We start from the raw sequence: 8,839 nt of genomic DNA, 5'->3' as shown, positions 1-8,839 counted from the left end.
ATAAATAGTGGATACCAGATGATAAGCACTCATAATAAGATATTTGACTCTGCTTATTACTTACTTTTTTGTGATAAGTAAAAGAGGAGAAAAATATAAACCGCTAATCAAGTGGATGGATTCAAAGTTTTTATTGTATATAAATTATGAGGAATTGCTTTTCAATTTCGTTTTCACCTTGATGATGATTTTGGACTACAACATCTAACCTATCAAATTTTGATGTGATCCCCTATCAAAAGTGACAACTTCAAAGGGATATTTTATTGAGAATATGTTATTAATCTTTTAGGAGTATTTATTTGCTGGCGTGGCTCAAATTATTTAAGATTTATTTTTCTTACGATTTTTATTGCAAATTGTAACTTAATAAATTTTTATATAAATGATTTCTTCGGAAAAAAGTTTTCAACTATTAAATTTAGGTATCATTTTATCCCTTTAACGTTGAAAAACATCCTTTCACCAATATAATCATTAGATGAATTATTGATATAATTCTATAAATTCTCAGTTGATAACTTTGTCCATACTTTAATATTTATGTTTATTGTAATTCTATTTAAGAATATATTAACAAATAATTTTCAATTAACTTTGTTCAAACCCTTTTAACTATTAATTCATATACTCATCAAAATTTTAAAGAAAAAGAAGTTAAAAAGAACAAACTTATATAAATATTAGCGGAAAGAATGTAAAAAGATAACACAGTAAAATAATGATACAATTTAAAATCTAAATAATTATTTTTTTATATAAAAAAATTAATTATTTTTAATAAAAATTTAAAATTCAAACCCAAGACACATGCCTTTATATTTTATAGCATCAAGCCGGCCTATTTATTAATAATAATAAATAATATTTTTGAAAAGTAATTTAATATAAGCTTTTGACAGGCAGGAGTTGGTGTATTGTGGGGTAGGGCAAGGGAATAGATTAGAGGTTCACTTGACATAGACACTTTTTTTTTTCTCTCTCTTCGGCTAGCTATAAGCACACTGGCTACTGGACCCATAAACTATAATGTATTGCAGCACACCTTTCTTTTTTTTGGTAAAATAATGAATTGCAACCCACTTAGTAGTTATTAAGTGAAAACAATCTTTCCAATTATATTCTATATCCCACAGATTCTGATTTTTTATTACATAATAAGTTCTTATTATATGGTGTTCTGATTTTTTATTACATAATACTTATTGTATGCTGTTTTGATTTTTTTTATTACATAATACTTTTGGTATGGTATTCGTGGAAGCAATTAATCAGACTAAATTAATGCAGTTATGACCTAGTCCTTTTCATCACTTCATATGAGAAAAATGAGCTTTTCTTTAAATGATTACGAATCTTTTTTTATTTTATTTTATCGAGAATCGTATATATATATCGATAATAATATATATTTAATGTAATTTTACCAAGTGAAATATGAAAAGTCGAAAATCTATCATAAGCATTTTATTTCTATCTCAAATGTGAGGTAAATATACTTTTTTTGGATAAATTATTGGCTTAAGATAAAAGAAATTTTTAGAAAAGACATAATAAAAATATAAAATAATTTTTAGAAAAGATATAATAAAAATATAAAAATAATAATAATAAGAATTAACAAATAGTAGCACGATAGTACTGTAACAATAATCCTATAATTGAATTATACAACATAAAATAAATTTTATTATTCTAAGAGGAGAGATTTAATAAAAGAATAATCATCGTAGAAGCTTCACAAAAAGTTGATGAATATGAAGCTCCAATTGAGGGAAGGATGCAGTTACTTCAAAAAATAAATGATTTTGTGGCAATTATAATTATAAGTATGAGTATTTTGTATAAATATTTCTAAAAATTTTAACTACTCTGGATTCAATAATTATTAATCTAATTATCAATTTAATTATCGCCAAATACTTTTATCTCAATAAATATTGACACTAAATTTATCATCGCTAAATGTTTTTTTATTGTACAATAATAAGGATGGCATAGTTTGGATCAATCCGCCATTCAAATCGAAATACAAACCTTTTCGATATTTGATTTTAATTTTGCATTATGAATCGAGCTTCAGATTTTATTTTTAAAACACAGAGATTTTGGGTTGGATATTAATAACAGATAGTATTAAATAATAGTATTAAATAATATTAGTATTTACTGTGTACTAATCCTAGTCCTATTAGGATTAGTACTCCTTCCTATATCTCCTATATATATCTCTCATGTATTCCCTTATTAGGTTAACACTTCAATACAATCAATATTCCTTCATGGTATCAAGAGCCAGAAAACCTAGATCTTCTTTTCTCTAGGTTTTTTTTTCTCTCTTTAGGGCACCGATCGTTCCCTCTCTTCTCTTGGGCGGCGGCAGCCATGACAACCGAGGTGGATCCTCTCGATTCACTTCCTTCTGGCGTTAAACTCCTTCTCAGGCATCTTCATGCCCTGATTCCCGAAAAATTATCAGACATAAATTACCCTACATGGAAAATCACCGTTCTTACAGCCCTTGAGGCCAATTACCTTCTCAAATACGTCGATGGAAGCACAGAACCGCCGCCGGCAGTCATCACCGCCACGGACAAATCAGAAAAAACCAATCCGGCCCATGCCGCCTGGAAAGCCGTGGATGGCCAGATCCGATCATGTTTGATTGCGGTCATCTCTCCCACGGTTCAGAAACACGTCCGATCCTACACAACTGCTTCAGCCCTGTGGACGGCCCTCGCAACACGCTATGCATCAATTTCCCACTCTCATATTTTTCAATTGCGTGATCGTCTCCACACAATTACCAAAGGCACGAAAACTATGGCGGAGTATTTAGACGAGGTCTCCACCATCATCACAGCCCTCGACACCGTGAACGAAATCATTCCCGAAAAAGATCTCGTCATGTGCGTCGTTCGGGGGCTCCCATCAGCTTACTCCTCCATTAAACAGGCGGTTCGCATCAGTCCAACGCCCGTTGACCTGGCTACTCTCTCCTCGTGGCTAAAAAGTGAAGAAATCAACGTGGATCTGGAGAGCAAACTTCTTCTCCGAGAAGCCGCTGTTATGGAGCCGGCCACCGCCCTCACCGCAAGCCAGAACTATCGCGGGGGGCGTGGTGGCGGCCGGCAGGGGAGCCGCGGCGGCTACGGCAGAAACAGCGGAGGCCGCGGGCGCGGCGGTCGGCAGGGCAGTCGTCCGCCGTACGACGGTCAGCAGCACGGCAGCAACAACAGCCTGCACTCCTTCGGCAGCGGCGGGCAGTCATCTTCCAGCGGCGGGCAGGGCACTTACGAGCGGGATCGTCCAACTTGTCAAATCTGTCAGAAAACAGGACACACCGCTGTTCGTTGCTGGTTTCGGTATGAGGAGAGCCGAAATAGTGATAACCGTGCCAATTATGCATCTCAAGCCGGCCCTTCCTCTGAATGGCTGTTGGATACTGGGGCCAACATGCACGTTACTTCTGATCTATCCAAGCTTAACGCTCCAAATCCATATCATGGCTCCAATGGTATTACTGTTGGCAACGGTGAGTCCCTTAATATTTCTCACACTGGCACGGGTACCATTAAAACCCCCACCGCTATCTTTCACCTAGGTAACCTTACCCACGTCCCTTCTATTAAATCCAATCTCCTTTCAGTTCACCAATTCACAAAAGACAATAATTGCTCACTCTTGTTCACCTCTAATGATTTTCAGATCCTAGACAATACTACCAAGAGGGTGATTTTTCAGGGCCCCTGTGAGCATGGTCTGTACGTTCTTCCTGGCACAAGTTCGTCTGCCCACCCAGTTTCAGAAAGCGTTCCTGTGGCTCCGGTGGCTCTTTCGGCTGATGGCCACAGTCTGTTGTGGCACAGTCGTCTGGGTCACCCGTCTACTCAAATAATAAATTCTTTAATGTCTCAATTAGGTTTTTCTTCCATTCATGTAAACAATTGTGACTCCTGTTCAATTGCTAAATCTCATAAATTACCTTTTACTTTATCTGAGAAGCGTACAACTGCACCTTTTCAACTTATTCATTCTGACCTATGGGGTCCTACTGCTGTTCCTTCATTTGCTGGTTTTCGCTATTATATTTGTTTTGTGGATGATTTTACAAAATACACTTGGTTGTACCCACTAAAACACAAATCACAGGCATACACCACCTTTGTCACTTTTGAAAAAATGGTCAAAACACAATTCAATTCTCATGTTAAACTTTTTCGAAGTGACAATGGAAAGGAATATGTCAATAACATCTTTGGCCAGTTTCTGCAATCCCTGGGAATTATACATCAAACCTCCTGTCCATACACTCCCGAACAGAATGGGGTGGCTGAGCGTAAGCATCGCCATCTCATTGAAACGGTGGTTACTCTTCTACATCAATCTCATCTCCCTGTCTCCTTTTGGGTAGAAGCTCTAGCCACCGCAAACTACCTCATTAACAGAATGCCCAGTCACACTCTCTCCAACAAATCACCCTATCAACTCCTTTACCAAGAACTTCCCAATTATACCAACCTCCGCGTCTTTGGGTGTCTTGCCTACCCTTGGCTACGCCCTCATATTACTCACAAATTACAACCCCGATCCCGTCCTTGTATTTTTTTGGGCTATCATCCTACCTCCAAGGGTTATCGCTGTCTTGACCCACAAACTCATAAAGTCTACATATCTCGTCATGTCAAATTTGTCGAAAATGAGTTTCCCTACGAGTCTATTTCCTCCTCCACAAATACATCATTCATTGGCGTCCTTCCCCTTTTTCCAACATACTCACAGGGTCCCTCACCACCTTCCCCCACACCTCCACCCACTACCCAACCACCCCTCATCACCCCTTCGACCGTCACCCACAATACACCCGCAACCACCACCCACACTCACAACCAACCCGAACCACCCCATACCCACAACATCTCCAGCCCGATCCGTTTTGGGTCCTTCCCGGCCACCCCCGAATCACCACCGCCCGTGCCACCCCCCAATACTCATCCCATGTTAACCCGTGGCAAAGCCGGTATCTTTAAACCCAAAACCTTTCAGGCTACCATACTACCAAATACACCCCTTCCCGATAGTGAACCAACAACCTACTCTGTTGCCTCAAAAAATGCTTATTGGCGTCATGCTATGGATGACGAGTTTAAGGCTTTGACTGATCAGAAAACTTGGGTTCTTGTACCTAAGCCCCATGGGCGGCACCCAGTGGGCTGTAAATGGGTGTACAAAATTAAACACAATGCGGATGGCAGTATTTCCAGGTACAAGGCTCGTTTGGTTGCTAAAGGCTACAATCAGGAGTATGGGCTTGATTACTCCGAGACATTCAGTCCTGTTATTCGGCAGGAAACCATTCGCCTGGTACTGTCACTCGCCGTGCGCAACAATTGGCTCATCAATCAGTTGGATGTTTCCAATGCTTTTCTTCATGGCATGCTTGATGAAACTATCTACATGACGCAACCACCGGGCTATGTTGATCCCCGCTTCCCTCAACATGTTTGCAAACTCCAGAAGTCTCTGTATGGGCTCAAGCAAGCCCCCCGTGCTTGGTACACACGTCTGAAAACGTTCCTCCAGGGACTCGGCTTCACGTGTTGCGTACACGACACGAGTCTGTTTACTCGACATTCAGCACACGGTACAGTCATTCTTCTTGTCTATGTAGATGATATCATTATTACAGGCTCTACTGCAGCTCTCATTCAGGATGTCACTCGAGCTATGCATACTACCTTCAAAATGAAGGACCTTGGCCCGTTACATTATTTTCTGGGAATGGAGGTTTCTCGGACAGGCAGCGGCTTGTTTCTTCATCAGTCAAAATATGCTCGAGATCTGTTGCAGAAAGCTGGACTGGAAAAATGCACCAGTCAACCAACACCGATGGCAGTCTCTTCGTCTACGAATGGAGCCGACACCCCCTTTGCCGATATCACCCACTTCCGCAGCCTCATTGGGGCTCTACAGTATCTGGCCATTACCCGTCCTGACATCCAGTTTGCTGTCAACCGAGTTGCTCAGCGCATGCATCAACCAAGTGAACATGATTACCATTGTCTAAAACGCATTCTCAGGTACATTTTTGGCACTCTTGGTCGTGGTTTACTCATTCGACCCGGGGACTTGGAGCTTCGGGGTTTCTCAGATTCAGATTGGGCGAATGATAAAAATGACAGAAAATCTACATCGGGGTTTCTCGTTTTTTTGGGACCGAACCTGATCTCCTGGTGTACAAAAAAACAACCCAAGGTCTCTCGGTCCTCGACTGAAGCTGAATACCGCGCCCTTGCTCTTCTTGCTGCTGAGACCATGTGGGTCACATATATTCTTCGCGAACTCCGCGCCACTCACACTGTTCCTGCTCTCTATTGTGACAACAAATCAACCATCTGTGTGGCCAAGAATTCCGTCCTACACACCAGAATGAAGCATGTTGATACCGATTGTCTCTTTGTTCGCGATGAAGTTCAGGCCGGCACCATGACTGTGCAGTATGTACCCACTGAAGAACAACCGGCTGATATTCTCACCAAGCCTCTCCCGAGCCGACAGCACGATTACCTCAGTTCCAAGCTTCCGTTCGCTTCCGCTCAGCTCAGCTTGAGGGGGGATAATAACAGATAGTATTAAATAATAGTATTAAATAATATTAGTATTTACTGTGTACTAATCCTAGTCCTATTAGGATTAGTACTCCTTAATTCTAGTCCTATTAGGATTAGTACTCCTTAATCCTAGTCCTATTAGGATTAGTACTCCTTCCTATATCTCCTATATATATCTCTCATGTATTCCCTTATTAAGTTAACACTTCAATACAATCAATATTCCTTCAGATATGATTGATATATTCCTCTTACTTATGAAAAAAAGAAAAACAAATATTGAAAATATATTTTTGTCTTCTCTGTTTGAAACTCAGTTTCTAATTTTCATTCTAATTTCAAACATCTATTTATATCTCTCGAGCTAAAGTTATATGCCTTGAAATTTGGTAGAAAGCACTATGAATTATTACAAATATATATCTACATATACATATATGTGATTTCTGAGGATTTTTATGAGTATAAACATTATTTGTAATACCTAATACTGAAAACAAAGAAGTACTAACATATGATACTTTTATGAGGACCACATATTACAAAGTTAAATATTTTGGACTTTTACAAATTTGAGAATGAAGAGGTTGCATTGGTCCTGTAGGTCTTGCAAAGAAATGGATTGGTAACTATATGNAGATAGATAGATAGATAGATAGATAGATAGATAGATAGATAGATAGACAGACAGACAGACAGACGGACGGACTTAAAGGAAATAGAGTTAAATAAGTTTACTTATTTATTTAAGAAGTGTTCAATGTCACATGAAATGTCAATTTGGAAGAGAAGGAGATTTGTATGGTGTGTGATATATTTTGAGGAAAACAGTAAGAGGCCGTTTGGTTACGGTATAACTTATCTCTTATTCATGTATAAAATAATGTATTAAGTTAATACAATGTTTGGTAGAAATTTTTGTTAAGGTAGAAAAGTCAACATAACTTATACCATGTTTGGTTGCATTTTTGTAGTTTTACATAATTAATACCAACATAACTTATGAGAGAATCTATGTATAAAGTTATGCAAGGTAGAAAGTGGAATAAGTTATGTGGGTATTAGTTATACATGTATTAAAGTGATAAATTACATATTTACACTATTAATTTATTTTATTGTTTTTAATTGGAAACTTTATTGTTTTCCTATGTATAAGTTTGTTGTTTTTATTTCTTTTTTATATTTAGACCATTTTTGTTTCTTTTAATTTTTTTAAATTGAAAACTTTATTGTTTCCTATCAACATGTGTTATTTTTATTTTTATTATACATAGATTATTTTCAGTTCTTTTTATATACTTACCAATTTAATTGATTTATGCAAGTATAATTTTTTTTTATATTAGAATTGATTATATATTTTTTAACGGTACATATGTTAATCAAATATTAGCATTATAAATTTTCAATATATTTTTTACATTTTATTAGTATGTATTATTATTTTGTAAATAATATATATTAAAAATTTACAACAAGTTTAATATTCAATACTTAATAATTCATGTATTGTAATCTCTAAACCCGACATAATTAATACCTGCATAACTAAACCCTGCATAACTAATACCTGCATAACTAATACTTGTATAACTAAACCCTGCATAACTAATACCTGCATAATTAAACTCTGCATAACTAATACCCGCATAACTAAACCCTGCATAGCTAATACCTGCATAACTCTAACCAGTAACCAAACAGCCCCTAAAGGTAAATGACTTTTTAGTCCAAAAAAGATAATTTAGGCAAAGTCAAAAACATGAATAACCATAGAGGAAATTAACTCTCATTAGTAATTACTATTTCGTCCATGCTTAATTGTCATGTTAGAGTCAAACTATAAGAATTTTGATTAATACTTTAAAATATATTTTTTTCATCATATTGATATATAAAATATTGTAATTTATAGTATTTTTCGTATAATTTTTGAATATCTAAATTTCTTGTTGAAAATATCAAATTAATTTAGTTTAATTTAACTTTAAAAATTAATTAAATTAACGTTTGAAAAACGCAACATAGTAAATAAAAATAGACGGAAGGAAGATATTATACTTTACATAAATATCATTGTACCCAAGCATGAAATTTTCATCTAATGTTTAGAAAATTAGCAGTTATTTTCTTCAAGGTGTTAGCAAAGTGGAGGAGTCAGGAATTTGATAAAGGATATCTAAAGATTGCATAATAAAAGTTTTTTTTTTTTTAAAAAGGGGAAG

Source organism: Solanum pennellii, chromosome 10, assembly GCF_001406875.1.
Source record: "Solanum pennellii chromosome 10, SPENNV200".
Taxonomy (NCBI): domain Eukaryota; kingdom Viridiplantae; phylum Streptophyta; class Magnoliopsida; order Solanales; family Solanaceae; genus Solanum; species Solanum pennellii.
The sequence above is the reverse complement of the archived record's forward strand: the minus strand, read 5'-3'. Positions refer to the sequence as shown.